The 17,511-nt window shown below is 39.7% G+C and overlaps 1 protein-coding gene across 14 annotated transcripts in view; it reads right to left on the bottom strand.

Moving 5' to 3' along the window:
* Window positions 1-17,511, bottom strand: part of KALRN (kalirin RhoGEF kinase) — a 654,582-nt gene that overhangs the window by 164,696 nt on the left and 472,375 nt on the right. The gene's annotated exons all lie outside the window — the stretch shown is intronic.

Raw genomic sequence — 17,511 nt, forward strand, 5'->3', positions numbered from 1 at the left:
TGGAGGGCCCCATCATTTGCGCTGCTATGGGGCTGTTTCTGAAAGGCATTCTGCTTAATTTCCATATTTATTGTTACCATTTTGACCTTACAATACCATTCTGAAAGAAATGAAGGAAAAGTCTGTCTCTTTCATGCTCCAGAGACACATCTCTTAGTTACCATTTAAATTTCCCTTGCTAAGTATTTCTTTAGGGAAAATTCTCTTCCTTTAGTGCCACTGTGCTCCAGAATATCCAGTGATGCTTTATGTATTTCTTCCAAATGTCAGCTAGTTTATCTACGACATATACACATCTTGTTTCTTTGACCACAAACTGCTCCCCAGTGATCATTCCTCCTTAACTGCTTAAGAGGAACAAACACTGCTCCTTACACCTCTCTCTGGCTCCCTCTCTATCAAGGTCACTCAAAATTATCCCACTGTGCTGAAAGACGGCAGTGCTGAGAAAAGGCACATCTTAAAATGTCAGTCCATGTGGTTTAAGACAAATGCACCTTGGTATACTTGTATGTGTCAAAAACCAGTGTTATTTAAACTAACGTGTCTGCCTTTTTGCTCTCGCTGTCAGAAAATCTGTAGACAAATTCACTTCCAACATGTCAGTGGGGACTTGGAGATTCCTCACAACCCCTTGTTCATTCCTTTTTTGATTCCTCATCATTTTGCCCTCTTCTAAAAAGCCTTTACTTTCTTTATAAGCTTCTCATCAGCAGTAAACAGTCTTGCTCATGACTTTCTGAGAAAGTAGATGTCATGAAACGTGTATACACCCAACTTCCTTCCTTCCTATTCCTCTGCTGCCCAGAGAGTCAGGTCCAAACCCCTGAGCATATAATTTAAGGCCCCTCAGTTCCAGTTCCTCAGTCTTTCCAACTTATCTACCAACACTGACCCTGTGCTCCAAGTCACACCTACACTTGCTGATTCCCAAACATACCCAACATTTTCCCAGCTCTCTGATTTTTGCTTACGATGTTTTCTCAGTCTGGAATGGTTCTACCTCCCTTTCCCAAACCACACCCGTCTCATCTTCTGGAAATCATTTCCCATCTTGAAGCCCAGCTCAAGTGCAGCCTCTTCCATGCTGTCACCACCAGCAATACCAAATAATTCCTTCCCTATTTTTCTAGCACAATATTATTTGTACCTATGTAACAGCATATATTTTGCCTTGGGTATTTATCTACATTCCTGTGTCTGACTGGATTGAAAGTGCCTTGCAATAGGACAGCATGGTTTTAAAAATTTCTTAAATAGAGTTTCAATGATTGTTTATTTAAATTTGCTGAAGGAGATAGAAAGCGCTGTACTCTGCTTCCTCACATTTTTGAGATTTCTATATTTCCTTCTTCCTTTGTATAGATTCTCTTATGTTGACTTTAAAATGTCACATCTTTCTTAGTATTTTAATCAAACTCCTCAAGTTCTTTTGGAAATAGGTAGAGTATATATTTTAAATGCCTTTTCTTGGCTTATAATGTTGGACTTTTCAGTCTTCATAATTTCACTATTTCCTCAAAATTAATGATGCTCCGATGAAAATACACTTTAAAATTTTCACTTAAAATATAAAGGTTTAAAAATATACTTTAAATATTCAGAAGAGACAATGCTCCTTTATGATATATCAAAAGATGAGCTGTAAGTCTCAAGGATACTTTTGCTATACAAAATATTAATATTAATATTCTTTTGTACAAAATAAGAACAAAATGTGGAGGGAATTAGATATATAATGGGTTGCCTCTAGTGATTTTTCTGATAATAAGAGATAGTATGGCAAAGACTTCTAGACACCACCCACGTCCATTCTTCCCTGATTTCTTAGTAATAAAGACTCATATTTTGGTGGGGGGATATATTGCCACCCAGTAAAAGACAACATCCCCTGGGTTCCCTTGCAGCTGAAATAGCCATATTATCAAGCTTTGGCTAGTCAGATGTCATCCTGAGTGTTGGTTGCAACCAGCCTTCTTTTCATTTTATTTTATTTTTAAAAATTTTTTATTAAGGTATAATTGATATACACTCTTATAAAGGTTTCACATGAAAAAACAATGTGGTTACTACATTTACCCATATTATCAAGTCCCCACCCATACCCCAATGCAGTCACTGTCCATCAGTGTAGTAAGATGCCACAGATCCACTATGTGCCTTCTCTGTGTTACACTGTTCTCCCCATGATCCCCCACACCACGTGTACTAAACATAATACCCCTCAGTCCCCTTCTCCCTCCCTCCCCACCCGCCCTCCCACACCCCTCCCCTTTGGTAACCACTAGTCCCTTCTTGGAGTCTCTGAGTCTGCTGCTACTTTGTTCCTTCAGCTTTGCTTTATTGTTATACTCCACAGATGAGGGAAATCATTTGGCATTTGTCTTTCTCCGCCTGGCTTATTTCACTGAGCAGAATGTCCTCCAGCTCCAGAAACCAGCCTTCTTAATGAGTGGGGGATGCCCAACCTGCTCCCTGAACACCTGCCATCTTGGACTATGAGTCAAACCAAACCCATGAATGGTGGGGAACAAGCTAGAAGGAGCCTGGGTAACTGATGAGTTTGTGGATTTTCTCCACCAGTCCTAGATGGCTTCTCTTCAGGTATCCATTATGTGAGAGAAAAATAAGTTTCTACTTTGTTTAAGCCAGTGTTGTTTGGAGCTTTTATATACAGCTAAGCTTTCTAATCCTAACTGATATACATGATGAAATTTTAAGAAGGTAAATGGGTAAGTTTGGAAATGCTTTTTAATCTCCATGATTTTCTTTTCTGGTCAGGACAGCAAAGTAAATTCAAAAGCAACTTGGACCCAAGAACCATATATCTTTGATAAAAGAATACAGAGAGTGAGGGAATGCCACAGAACTAATTTTGAAAGCTCAGCTGACAGTAATGTCTGTGACATGGCTGCTCTGAAACCCAGGTGACCAGAACAGATTGAAACAGACTGAAGGGACAAGTTTTCACACAGTTCATGCTGCAACATTCTTAGGAAAGTCAGGTATTGCTGGTATAAGCAGAACCCAGAAAGTCTCTACTTAAAAGATTAATAAAAACAAGCTGTAACTCTGCTTAAGAATGAAATACAGGGTGTAAATCAAACATGGAGTGATTGATGATAATTGAGGTTTTGTGAAAATATCTGTATACAATACATATTATTTTCAAATTTGCTTCATTTTATGTATTTTAATGTTCACAGGTTTAATATTTATGGGAGTTTTATAAGTTTATAATGTTAAAAAATCTTTATATGAAATATCCTCCTACCAGCCTGACTGTACAATCATGTTTTTTTTTTAAATTTATATTGCTGGGGAAACTCTTTGTGATGTTTTTCCACTTGGTAAAAGACCCACTTAGTCCCCTGGCAGGAGTAACAGAGATTGCAGGAAAAGTGCCAGTGATGGCATAATTAGCCTCTATTGGGCTTATCTTGAATTTATAAACCTATTAAATAGTGATGAATATCAGTCAACTCGGCCTTAACCCAAAAAAGGCAGTCCAGTACTTCTACCAGTCTTTACTAGTTTTTCTTTACCTTAAATAAAACCACTTATTTCCATGTTTCCCCAAATCCAAAACTTCTAGAAGATTTCTGAACTCTGGAAGCTCATACGATCAGTAGTCAAGTGTTGTACTCAGTGTCATGTGCACATACTTTTATCTTTCTGTCTTTAGCAGCAGACTGGCTGTGCTGTGTTCTTCCTCGAAGAACCTTAGTCCTGTGGCCTATAGTCCCTGCCCGCCTGTGTGACTGCAGCCCTAGAAACCGCCCCTCCCACGGACGTCTCAGTCCTCAGAGACTCCGCTGCTGTGGGTGCACATCTCAAAGCCCTTCCCCACCCGCTTTCATCTGACATGCCTGTGTCCAGCCCTCCAGGTTCCAACTGTAGGAGCCTTTTCATCATTTATTTCTTCAGGATATTTTGCCCTTTTTCCTCTTGGTTTGATCAAGATTGCTTTTTTTCCCTTACTTTCTCAAGCAGCATTGAAATTATGTAATCTATTTCTATTTTTATAGTGGCTATCCTTATGAATTTATATTTAGCTAATTCCTACTTCTATTCTGTTCTTAAATCTGAGTTGGCTTTACTCTCCCTCAGAGCACTCCATTTTGTTTCAAATGGTTATTCTTTTATTCTTAGTATTTGTACTCAACATTAAATTACATTTACCAAAGTATTTTACTGTCTCTTACAATACCATTTTGCACCTAATTCCTCCTTTCTGGGTGTGTATTCTTTGGGCAATAAAGTGAGGACTTCTGAGTAGTAGCATTTCTAAGTTCTTCTTTGACTGAAAATATCTTATCTCTCCCTCACTTTTAAATTATAATTTTGCTGGGCATAGGATTCTAGGTCACAGAGATTTTCTTTGAGAATATTGATACTCTTACTCTGTTCTCTTTTAGTCTCTGTGGTAGTGGATAAGAAACTTATCAAGTTTATAAAAATGATTGTTGTTTGTTTTTAGGTAACCAGTTCTTTTTCTCTCTTTACTTTAAGATTTAAAAAATTCTTGGCTCTCTCTAGTTTCACTACAATGTTTCTGTGTTTACTCACGTCTGGAAAACTCTCAGTCATCTTCTGTTTGAAAAGTGTCTTTTTGTCACTTTATTCCAGAATTCTTATTAAAATTACTTTCTTCCCCTCTCTTTCATCTCTCTGTCTGTGCTTTAAGAGATGTTCCTCACTTCTATTTTCCAAATCAGTAATTCTCTCCTCATCTGTGTGTATTCTCCTTTTATAGTTATTTCTATTTCATATATTGCATCCATCCTTTACCTCTTTGAGGATTTTAAACATTTGTGTTTGTAGTCTTTTTGTACTGTTCTTTATGTGTAAATCTTGTTTACTTACCCATGCATTTGTCATTTTTTGGTGTCCTTCATTTCTTTGTGTAGCTCCATGTTTTTGTGTGGTATCATTTCCTTCAATCTGAGGGACTTCCGTTAACATTTCCTGTAGGGTGTATCTGCTGGCAAAGAATTTTTTTTCCAGCTTTTGTATATCAGAAAAAAATATCCTTATTTTGCCTTCATTTTTGAGAGATATTTTTACTGCATATAGAATTCTAGGTTGACTGTTTTTTCAATTTCAGTACTCCACTTGGGGATTCCACTGTCTTTTTATTTGCCTTGTTTTCAATGAGAAACATTCTGTCATCTTTATTTTTGTTCCTCTATATATAGCATACTTGTTTTTCTCCAGCTGCTTTCAGGATTTTCCTTTTTATCACTGGTTGTGAGCAATTTGATTATGGTATGTATGTCTTGGCATAGGGTTCTCCATAGTCTTCATGCTTGGGGCCTGTTGAGATTATTAGATTTTTGGGTTCATAGTCTTTATCATAGTTGAACATTTTTCAGTCATTCTTGTTTTAAATATTTTTCTGTCCCCCTTCCCTTTTTGGGAACTCCAATTACATGACTATTAGGCTGCTTCACAGATCAATGTTGTTTCACAAATCAAAGTTGTTTCAGAGATAAATAGTACTTTAAAAAATTAATTTTCTCAGTGTATTTCATTTTGGGTATTTTTTATTACTATGCTTTCAAGTACACTTATGTTTTCTCCTATAATGTGCAATCTACTGTTAATCCCATCCAGGTATTTTTCACCTCAGACATTGTCACTTTCATCTAGAAGTTCACAAGGGATTTTTCTTTATGTCTCCCATGTCTCTACTTAGTCTTTTGAATGTGTGGAATACTGTTAGTAATAAATGTTTTACATCTATATCTGCTAATTCTAACATTTGTATCACTTCTAGGTAAGCTTCTATTGATTTCCCCCCTCATTATGGGTCATATTTTCCTGCTTCTTTGCATGCCTGGTAAATTTTGATTGGGTGCCAGACATTGTGGATTTTACCTTCTTGGGTGCTTAATATTTTTGTATTTCCATAACTGTTCTTGAGCTTTATCCTGACATGCAATGAAATTGCTCTGAAACAGTCTGATTCTTTCAAGATTTGTGAGGCAGAACTAGAGCCTAGTTCATTTCAGGCTTATTATTTCTCCCAACTAAGGCAAGCCCCTTCTGAATACTGTGGCTGATGCCCTGTGAATTTGAGGTTTTGTAGTTTGTTTATAGGAACAGGTACTATGCCAGGCCCTTTGTGGGCACTGGGTACTTTTTTACTCTGATTATTTCAGGTAGTTCTTCCCCATTATAGGGTAGTTTCCTCAGATGCATATGATGATAAATACTTTGATGAATACTTGAGGGGCACCCTTTGAAGATCTCCAGAATTCTCTATCTGTGCAGCATTCTTCTCCCCACTATTCTGTCCTGTGAGCTCTAGCTGCCTTGATCTCACTGGACTGTCAGCTCCATCTCCTTACTAGGTTACCTTTCCCTGCACAGAAATCTGGAAACTGCAGGCAGTAAGCTAGAGTATTCACAGAGCTTACTTTGTTTCCTGTCTCTCAGGGATCACACTGTCCTTTGTCATGTGATATCTAGTATCCTGAAAATTATTGTTTCTTATAGTTTGCTGTCTTTTAAAAATTGTTATTGCTCTTTCAGGCAGGGAGGTATATCTGCTCCTTGCTTCACTATCTTAGAGGCAGAATTCTCAAATCTTCCTTTCTGATCACAACTTATTTTCCTTCCAATTTGCATATTTAACTACTCTTATTATGACTTTTCTTTAGCTCCACTAGGACTTCTAGTTCATGGAGCCCTTTACTTTCTCCAAATCCACTGACACTCTCCCAGCATCACTTTCCTTCTTATGCAACTTGGATTCCATGATCTGTTATTTTAGTAACGCTCTTGCCAATGTCTTTGATTTCCTGGCCCTTTATGCTCATTTAACCTGCTTACATGGTAAAGCTTCAATATATTTTTTAAATGAATGGAGAAATAAATGAGTGAGAAAATGGAGCATATATGTTAATTTCTAACAACCTCTTTGATTTCAAAGCTAAATCACCTTTTAAAAATCACTGCTTTATACTACTATGTCCCTTTATCAATATAGATATTATATATAAAATTGGGCTATCCTTTATATATAAATATCATTTTCCTAATTCTACACTACTTGGTATTTGCGTTTGCTGATTTTTTCCTAGTAAAAGTCATAGACTTCTGGGTTGGGTTACAACTAAGTCAGTAATAGAAAAACAGAAAAGCAGAATGTTTAAGTATAAATAAAATTCAGAGATAAATTCCTATTACTTTCCAGTTTTATAGATGAGGAAACTGAAGTTTTGAGAAGATAGGTGATTTGGCTAAAACATTTTACAAAGTGCATATAGCTGGTCAATAGCAGAGTCAGGACCAACACCAAACCTCCCGACTCCAATCCAGGGTTCCTTCCACCCCATTGCAATGGTATATTTTCTTGCCTGGGTCTACTGGTATCCAATAGCTTGCATTTGCAATCAGAATGTGGTTTACAGTAGACTTACCCTGGCTTCCCAGTGATATTATAAGGTACTTAATGATGGAGTAACCATGTGATTTTTAGAACAACGTAATGTAATTTTATAGCACTAATAATAGCAATATGGCTTATGGCTTATGGGTCATGTTCTTACACTTAGGTAAAACATACTTTCAGACATTAGTCAGTGACTCTGCCATACAGAATTCAGTAAGTTTGCATCATTACTGTGTAGCAGCTACTATGTATAGTCTGATGTCAGATGACAACAGAGACTCTACAGGTTAGCATATAAATAATGTACTATATAAACCCTAAGATATGGAAACATTTTTATCCTTCTAGACTCATCGACATTGCACCTTCAAAAATTGGTTCTCTAAGTCCGGAAAAGTTTCAAGAAGAACAAGAAGCCTGCTTATCTTTATATTCTGACTAGACATTCACATTAGAACTGACCCAATACATATAGGGCCTAATCATTATGGATAGGATCTAATGGAAATTAGGCAGTGGGAGAAACAGAACGCAAACAATGAGTTAAACATGAATAACATTACTTCAGTGTATATGTTTGAAATTCACACACACACACACACACACACACACACACACACACACACATCTGTTGAGTAGATCCAAAATTTGAAGATCTGTTAAAGACAGATTTAACACTTCTGGAGTTAAAGACAAAAATCTGGATATTGAGTTAGAGCCAAAATTATTTGCAAATATGACTTGATGTTCACTGCTAACATTGTCATTCTGATGCTCACCAAATATTTTTAGCTCTCCGCCTTCTGGAAACATAACTCAGTTTATTTTCTGGCGTCTGTTGGTTTTGTAGGGCCATATGACTAGTTCTGGCCATTGATATTTAGTTCATCATTTAATTGTGTGCTAAGATTTTTCAGAATTCTTTCTGTCTGGGATGGTAACTGGCAACCTTAGAAGCTGATCCATTAGCCAGAGTCCCTGATTCCCTATGATGAACAGAACCCCTGCCCAGCCATCATGAACACTTAATGGTGGCAAGAAACAAATCCTTGCTCTTTTAAGCCACCAATATTTTTAGAGTTGTTACCACAGCATAACCTAGCTTATCCTGACAGATACATCTGCTTTCAGTCTCTTCTCTGGATGGAATTGTCTTAGGGATGGATACTGGTAAGAGTCCAGAAACACTGAGAAAGTGGTGGAGAAGATACAGTTAAGAAAGGTAGAGAGATGCAATGGGGCCATTCTAAGACAAATATAGACATACACAAATTGAATGTAATTTGGGCATTCCTCCTAGATTTTATTGTTGTTTTTAGTACTACTAGCATCAAGATTATTATTCTTAGTTTCCTGTAACAACCTGAAGATAACTGCCATTGCACATTATGATTCATCCTTGGTGTTGGATAGATATGTAGAGGGAGCAGAGATCTTTCTAGCTTTTGGACCTCTCAGGCTAACGCAATAGTTAATCATCATACATAGTGTGAACTTTTTTATTTGTAATTTCTCTCTCACACTTGGACTTTACAGTTCTTGTAGTTAAAGACCACATTTTATATCCCTTGTGTGTACTTTTGGAACAGTCTGCAAACTCAGTAAAATCAAGCATTACTAACTATTAGGGAACAGGCGTCAGATGCCATTGCTGACCATCTCTTGCACTGACTGAACAGAGGTACCAATTCTCACATTTTCATTTCCTGGAGCTTCGGTAATACTTGAAGAGAGTCATGAACATGGAGGTGGGGGCAGTGCAGAGAGGAGAAGGGAATTTTTAATCAATACTTTCTCTGGAACTTTAGCCCTTCTCGTTGGCAACCAATGCAGTGGAGCAAACCAAATGAGAGGCATTTTTCAAATTTGACTTCTTACAGCAATTGTTTCATTTTTTGGACATGTGCTCTGTTGGGTTTATTCTCCTGCTTATTGCACCTGACCCTGAGTGCTTTTCCCTTTTCAAACTTCCCATTTGCCATTATTAATTAGAAATACTCCACAGAGCCCCAAAAGTCAAATAATAACATTTAAAAACTCATGGGTGGGTAATACAATAAAAACTGTGTTGAAAGAAGAGTAGGCATTTATCAGAATCCCTTGACTAGCCAGTGGCCAGATCACATGGTAGTTTCCCGCACCCAGCTGTGCACCTGGACTTCCACTTGCTCCTTTCATTATGACCTTGCTGCTTCTTGCTAAGTTTTCCCTATTTATCAGTCCTTGCCCTGAAGCCCATATTTTAACTTTGTCTCTCAGTTCATGCATCAAACCTGCCTTCTACTCTTGCATTGTCTGGAACCCGAGCAGCATGCTCCTTATTTTTTATAAGTATGGCACTATTCTGCAGAACTCTTTCCTATTCCACAGAGGTGCAGTGGAGGTATATGCCTACCATTCTTGTTGCACTAAAGATAGAGCATATTCTCTGTGTAATTCTGAATTCTAAGGAGATTGCCCTTGCTTTATACTATGCAATTGTACTTGTGGTACTTACTGTGTGTCTGGCACTAGTATAGGCAGTGGGGATAGAGCAGTGTAAAAAGAGACAAGAATCCTTACCCTCATGAAACCTACTCTGTAGCAATGACAAATCTAATTAGTAGTATGAGTTAATGTGATGGATCCCATAAAACAGGCTTTTTATCTAGCTGATGATCTACATCTACGTGTAAGTTCAAATATTTTTTCATGCTATGGCTTTTGTTCAAATCTAAATTTTTATCAGGACAGGCCAAAAGATGGCTGACCCGTACCAGGTATGGTCAGAAGCCCCTGTGAGCACATTTTTGATCCAAGAAAGTAGAAAATAACCAAGTGCCACATTTGATCTTTCCTAGCCACATGGAGAGTATGATTTTGTATGCCATTATATCAATTGGCTCCTGGACCAAGACCTGAGCTGCAATGAACTTGTCCCATGCAACCCTTATCTAGAGGGCATAACCAATGCCATTTGAGACTTGTTTTTCTAAAGAGCTATGGCAGACAGCTCTCTGGACTTAGTCTTACAAAGAATTTCTCTAGAGATAAGGTTTAACATAAGATGGGAGCTGCTACACAATGAATGGGAGGGTGTGTGTGTGTGTGCACATGTGCACTACCACCCTGAGCTCCCCTCTCATTTGGCTTCAACCTCAAAAACTTGTCTCTTGAGGGCAGACTGATGCAGCTGGGCAGAGAGAGCCAGCTTCTCCTTGACTTCCAAGTCTGCCTCCTCAATTTAGTCAGTCCTAAGTGGTGCTTGGGGAGAGGAAATGGGGAAGCTACAATTTACACCACAACTGTGACCGAGACATCTTTCTGCTGTCAGGGATTCATCAATTACTTGGCCCCAAGCAGATTCTATATGGATTACTATCCCAAGACTCTAGCATGAATTTCTGCATCTCTTCACTGGGTCTCCTGGGGTCCTGTGCTATTTGTGATGAAAAAAAAAACCTGGGAGACTCTCTCTGCCTTTATACTGGTGGCTGAGGTTTGTCCCTGAACAGGTGTGGTTGGAAACTATTCTTTCTGCTGCTGCTAAATCTTTACTGAACTAGACTTGCAGTCTGATGGAATTGGGGGAGGAAACCAAAGGAAATTCACATTTAAACCTATTAAGGACAAAACAAACACCATAGCATATTTCTCATCATCTGCAATGCCCCCTTTGTATTCCATGAATTCTTGGTTCCCAAATTTACTATACTTCACACCTGAATTTATTTGCAAGAATTTCACCATGTGAATCTGGAGGGATGTTTGGTCATACCATAGGTGAGGTCTTCATCAGTCTAAATGGAATACAGGTTGCTTTAACTTAGGCTAATACCATATCAGAAAGCCTTCCTTAGACTCCTGGTGGAGGCTAAGGGAGTAGTCTGGGTTCCCCCTTGACTTCTGGACACCCTCTTGGTTCCAATGGAGGCATGAAGGCTGGGGGAGAGGCCATCTTACCTGAGCTCCTATCTGTTTCTAGGTAATAAGACCACTCTTTCCCAAGTTTTCATGCTTTTCTGGAGCACTGAGGAGTGGTTTCTAAAACTTGTTTTTTCCTAATTTATCCTCTTTTTCTGTGGCCCCAGGGAAGTGAAACACGCTTGTGACTCAGATCAAGGCTCTGGCAGCAAGAGGTCACACAGTCCTTGCACTTATTGGACAGGCAAGGGGCTCTTAAGGAATGACTAAAACTCACAGCCTCATTACCACTATCTGCCTTGAGACCATCTGGACTAGTTCATAATGCTTTTTCTCCCTGATTATGTCAGTCACCAGAACTCAGATCCACACCCACCCCCCCAACTCTTTCCTCATTCCCTGAACTCCTTATGTCTGTCTGAAGCTTTATTTTCTCTATAGCATGTATCACCATCTGATATTTTATGTACTTTACTTATTTATTTGTCTGTATTCCCACAAGAATGTAAGCCTCATGAGGGAAGGAATTCTTGTCTGTTTTGTTGCTGTTTAGAATAGTAGGTATTCAGTAAATACTTGTTGAATGAACAAATGACATGATGGATATCTAGTATCTATTGAGAGTCACAATTATTAACAATGTCCATTTTCTTGTTTTTTTGTTTTCAGATAAATGACCCCTTCACTGATCTCTGAAGAGGTATTAGCCTTCTCTATAGTCTCTGATAGTTGAAGGGACCCTCCAGAACCCAAATCATCACATTACTTTGACACCCCTCACCCATGTCAAACATTTGCCAGAGACCAAGGTGTCCAATGTTCTATGCTATCCCACCTCAAACCTCTGCACCCATCCCAACGACCCTGCTTGCATATGCATTCTCTTAAAAGACATTTAATGCAGGAGAAAACACAGATTTCTGACTATTTTAGCCAAATTTGAGGTCTAGGGCATGATGGGAAACTGGCATGTGATGATGGTCTAAGCAGTCATCTTTGTAACACCATCAGACTAATTGGGCTAATTACCTTCTCACTTTAATTTCTGAATCATTCATGTCTCAGAAGCTAGAAATGCTGGACTGATGGCCTCTCCTGGAAGACTACACACCTGCCTGGCCCTACCAGCAACCTTCCGCTGTGTCATTAAGCTGGAATGTCACCACTTACGTTCTGCAACACCAACCAATCAATCAGACCCTGCACAGGTCCCCCTTGTCAGTGACCTGTTCTATCTCCAAGCCTGCCTGTGTGGGATTTCAGGGTGGACAGAGCACTTAGATCATTTGTTACAGCCTGGCTTTGAGGCCTATGCTGTGGCTCTCTAACAAGTTTGTTGGTTGGATAGTCCCAGAAATACTGAGAAATAAAGCAATATGCCAGCATCTTCAATACCAAATGAGAATTCAGGAAGAGTCTGGGTAGTACAATGCTTCTTATTTCCATTGCTAACTTCCAGCTGGTCTTGAAGGAACTGAACAGTGTAAATTTCATCAACAACTTGCTCCTCTAAGGGCTCAGATGCCCACGCAAGTCCCCATCAATCTCTGAGCAACACCTGGAGTGCCATCCAGAGAGTGCCTCACCAAAGAAATCTAAGTCCTGCTTCTAAGTCAACTATGTTTAGTCCCCACTGCCACCCTGGTACTTCCTTTAACCCTGATGGGTGCCATAACAGCCAAATTAAAAAGTCTGGGTATAAGGATCATTAAAAGGCCACCACTGACAGGCAACAGAATCCTAGGACATCCTGACAAACAGCACAACCTCTTTGTTCTACCATCCCAGAAACTCAAAGGCAATACACGGGGACCCCCCCCCCCAATCACTGCTACTTTTGAACAATCTAAATTCTCCCTGTGGCTACCACAATCCATGACCACACACACCCATAGAAGGCCTGGCTCTACTATCATGCCACTAGTACTCTTGAGGGTCACTGCTAAGCCTGGACACAGCACCTGTGCTGTAAAAACTCCCTTCAGGGCCAGGACAGGCTTGCAGAGCTGGCAGAAATAAGGTGCATAGAAGAGATCTGAGATCCAGCTACAAATCTTCCCTGCACCCCTATCTTGGTATTCCACTAATCACAAAGCCTAACCTGAAGCAGAGCAGAGCCAGCGCTTGAGCAGCTCCTTCAAGGTGTGGAGGGAGTGGAAGCCGCTCCATATTCAGGCGGCCCTCTACAGAAAGGAGGGAGGCATGTTAGCCTCTTGGTCGCCAGGATGACAATCTTATCCTTATCTTCAACTGCACTTTAGTTTTCTAAACTTGTCTTCTCTTTTGGATTAAGAATTTGGTATTTTTTTAAGGGACTCACAGCCTCATAAAGTCCTTTTTAAAGGCCTTCCACACCTTTCTGTGTGTATATGTTTGTGTACACATAAGTACACACACACGTACATTCACTTACATTGCTGGATCCTGGTCTGCATCTCTTCTCATGGATTCTATTGACCTAAATAATTGAACCCTCTCTTCCCACCCTGTCTCACCCAACCCAGTCTATCTGCTCAGTCCCTGCATTGCAGTGGGCAAGAACTTTTTTTTTTAAGGAATAGTCATTTTTATAGCAGACTTTGGAGTCTAAAACTCAGCAAAAACACATTCCTACTGGATATTTTATCAATATGGAATTTCTCATCATCCAAGCTTTATGACCTTCATAGATTAAACTTGTCACAGGTCACGTGTAGGATATTCACAGCAGATTTCCGTTCCTGTCCTCCCCCTTGTCACCATACTTTTGGTATCTCCCCACGCTGACGCATGAAGTGTGCTCGGGACTGTGGAGAAGTACCCCTTCCTCATCACACTCTCCTCCTCCTCAGGTATATTTTCTTTCCTAATGATGCCTATTTCTTGTTTAAATTAAAATAACTCATCTTTATTGAGCATAGAGTGATTGCAGAGAGTGAAAATGGGGAGAAGTTCACACAGGTTTATATTCTATATCTAGAATATACTTGAATATTGATTATTCTACATGATTAAAAGAAGATTCTATTATATGTGATGTTCTTTGAGGACAGGAGTATTTCTAACTCTCTAGCCCATTTAGTGGCTTTTACCAGGTCTGGTACACTAGTAAGGGCTCAATAAACGCTTATTGAATAAGTGAGTGGTCCAAATGGCAGTATTGGAGGAAGATGTCAGAATACTAATGGATTGAGACATAGATGATGGCAGTTTTAGAAATTAGAATTCTAAAACCTTGGCTCCCTGGATGGTTAAAAGCAATATGGAAGCTGAAAAGAGATGCTTCTTGTAACTCATGGGCATCATCATGAGATTCAATGGGAGACCTTACTCTTCACTAGAGAAATCAGTACACAACTGGAGAAAATAACCAGATGGTCAAGTACTGGAAAGGTTTTATCTTTCATGTCCATGATTTTTTTGGGGGTGGGGTATATTTAAATACCCGAGTATGTGACTCACCAGCCATCTGTTTTAACAAAATCCACTCTCATTTTGACCTGTGCTTTAGTGATACAGAAAACTTTCAATTATCTCTACTAATGGAAGAGAAGCAATAGTACATATAATCAAAATGCCATTTCCATTTGCCTTTGAAGTATAATGTGTGTTTTTCCCCCAGCAGGTTTGCTTTCATAACAATTAGTTCTAGCTTAGGCTAATATTAAAAAGCTAGCATTTTCTCTCTCTACAATACCTGGTAGAAGAAGAGGAGAAATGCAATTATGGCAGAGAAAACTCAGGCAGGGCTTAGTATTTGCTACAGTTAATCACCCACACAGATAATCTACTTGAAGCAAGTGGGATTTTGAACTTAGCAAGAGGCAAAGAGTAAGTATTTATCCTGGATTTTAATGACCCAGACCTCGATGTCCCGCGACAAAGCTATAGTGTGACCAACAGCATTAAAGGAGGAACAACACTGGAGTGGGCGCAAGGTGATCCTTGAGGCCCAAAGGAAGCCATATAACCTCTGTCTCAATTTTCTTATTTATAAAGTGTAGTAATGACACCTGATCTGCCTGCCTAACAGGTTAACTGTGCTAAAAGACAGTAGTGGGCAGAAGGGCTTATAAAAGTGTTAAATGTGATGAAAATGCAAAGCACTGATGGACAAGCAACGGAAAAGAGTTGTTTGCACTTTTTAGGATCTGTCCCTTGCACAGAGTTAGTGCTTAGAGTCTTTAGCTGTGGTTTCTGAAACTTACCCCTCTTAGAAAAATCACATTTCTTAAGTCACATCTTGCTCTTCAAGGACAGCCACTGCAGTGATATCCATGGATCTTAAAGAGTGGATACGCCCTTTCTCATGTTTCATTTTAATAGGAAACTTTCAGCTATAGTAGCTCAACCTAGTGGCTCTCAAAGTGTGCTCCCGGCTGAGTAGCATCAACATTTACCTGGCAATTCATTAGAAATGCAGATTCTTGGACCCATGCCAGACCTACTGAATCACAAACTCTGGGGTGGGGCCCATCACTGATTTCACTCAAAGGAGAAAAGGGAAAGCTAAGAATTAGGCTCTGGGACATGCCACTGAAAACCCTTTATTTTTCTGAAGGAGGTTAAGGGAAGGAAGGTTTATGGGACTTTTCATACCACATGCACAGCTGCGTGTGTGTGTGTGTGTAAAATGATGATCTAAGGCATTTCCCAGGTAGGTCATTTTTGTAATCACCCTACCTAAAAATGTATCCCCACTTCTGGCGTTCCCTATGTCCTTTACTTGATTTTTCTTTGTAGCATTTATCACTGTCTAATATGCTATTATTTACTTATTTTGCTTACTGTCTGTCTCCTCTAGCTAGAATGTACTCCCCACGAGGGCAGTTCATTTTGTTTACTGCTGCACCACTAGCTCTGAGACCTGCCTGATGCCCAGTGGGCACTCAATAAATATTTGTTGAATTAACGAGTGCATAAATGGCTGCTGAACCTGGGAGTTGAGGAAATACTGGGGTCAAACCAAAACACTGAAAGACCTGCAAACATCCTTATTAGGCAGTGTTGTTTCAGCCTAAGTGCCTTGCCTCTCCATTCCTGCTTTGGGCTCTGAAACCAGCCTGAAAACAAGGATGGCATCCTAGGTACAATGCCATCCTCAGGGACTTGGCTCACTATACCACTTGGTTATCATTATGAAATGTGCTATTTGGTTTTTCCTAGGCATGGGGATAGTGTACTGACGGATCAACATGTTTAAATGGTTGGCTAGGGTTAAGGGGCAGTCCATGGGTGTGCGACAGACTAGTGTGTGACATGGCAGGGAAAAAAGTAGTCTAAGAAGAAAAATCAGGATTCTGAGATCCAGTCCTCACGGTGCCCCCACCTTGTTATACAGTCTTGGGCAAACAATTCATTAAAATGAAGTCACACAATTCATTAAAACAAAGACAATGGGAGAAGACCAGGCTGGGCCCTGGCAATCAGCCTGTGGGTTGAAAAAGCACATGGCCTGAAAGTGTTTGGGGATCAGAGACCTGAACTTGAATTCCAGATCTGCTATTTTCTAGCTTTATGACTTTGTACAAGTTATTTACTTCTCTTAGCTTCAGCCTCTCCATCTGGAAAATGAAGACAGAACTGCTGGCCTCTCAGGGCAGCTGTGAAGATTAGACGAGAGAATGTACATCACGTGTCTTTCCAGAATCTAGTATGAGAAAGGTGCTCAGTAAATGCAAGCCTCCTTGTCTACTTCTGCCTTCCCTGCCCCTTACAGAGTTTCTAACAATGCCTCCTCTCCCAAAGAACCAGCCTAACTTTGTTACTAGCTCACAGGGATGCCTTAGTCAGTCTGGCAGAAGGGGGATAAAGATTGGGATAAAAAAAGTTTCTTATAATATCTACCTATGGAAGAACATATTTTCTCTTTTTTGCTTCCAGTTTGCTTAATGAGACTTTTAAATCTGTGACTTGCTATGACTAGATATCAAAGGTGCAATTTTGTAAATAAAACTTAACAATTAATTATCAATTGAGCGAGCTGAGATTGATGGCTGAACAGAATGATTGTGACCTTTGCTTGTCTTCCTTTTTGCCTGCCTTTGTCTCGTCCTCCACTCTGCTCCCCCCCACTTCCCTGGTAGAGTGAATTATACTCCTGTTTCTGCTGTGCCTCAGCCACTTTCCCCTGACCACACTCATCTGCCTCATATGGCCATCTTTATTCTGGAAAACAAATTCTGCTGCTAGGCAACCAGAGGACAAAATTGCTGTGGTTGACGCGATTG

This window comes from Manis javanica, chromosome 3 (assembly GCF_040802235.1).
Source record: "Manis javanica isolate MJ-LG chromosome 3, MJ_LKY, whole genome shotgun sequence".
Classification (NCBI taxonomy): Eukaryota; Metazoa; Chordata; class Mammalia; order Pholidota; family Manidae; genus Manis; species Manis javanica.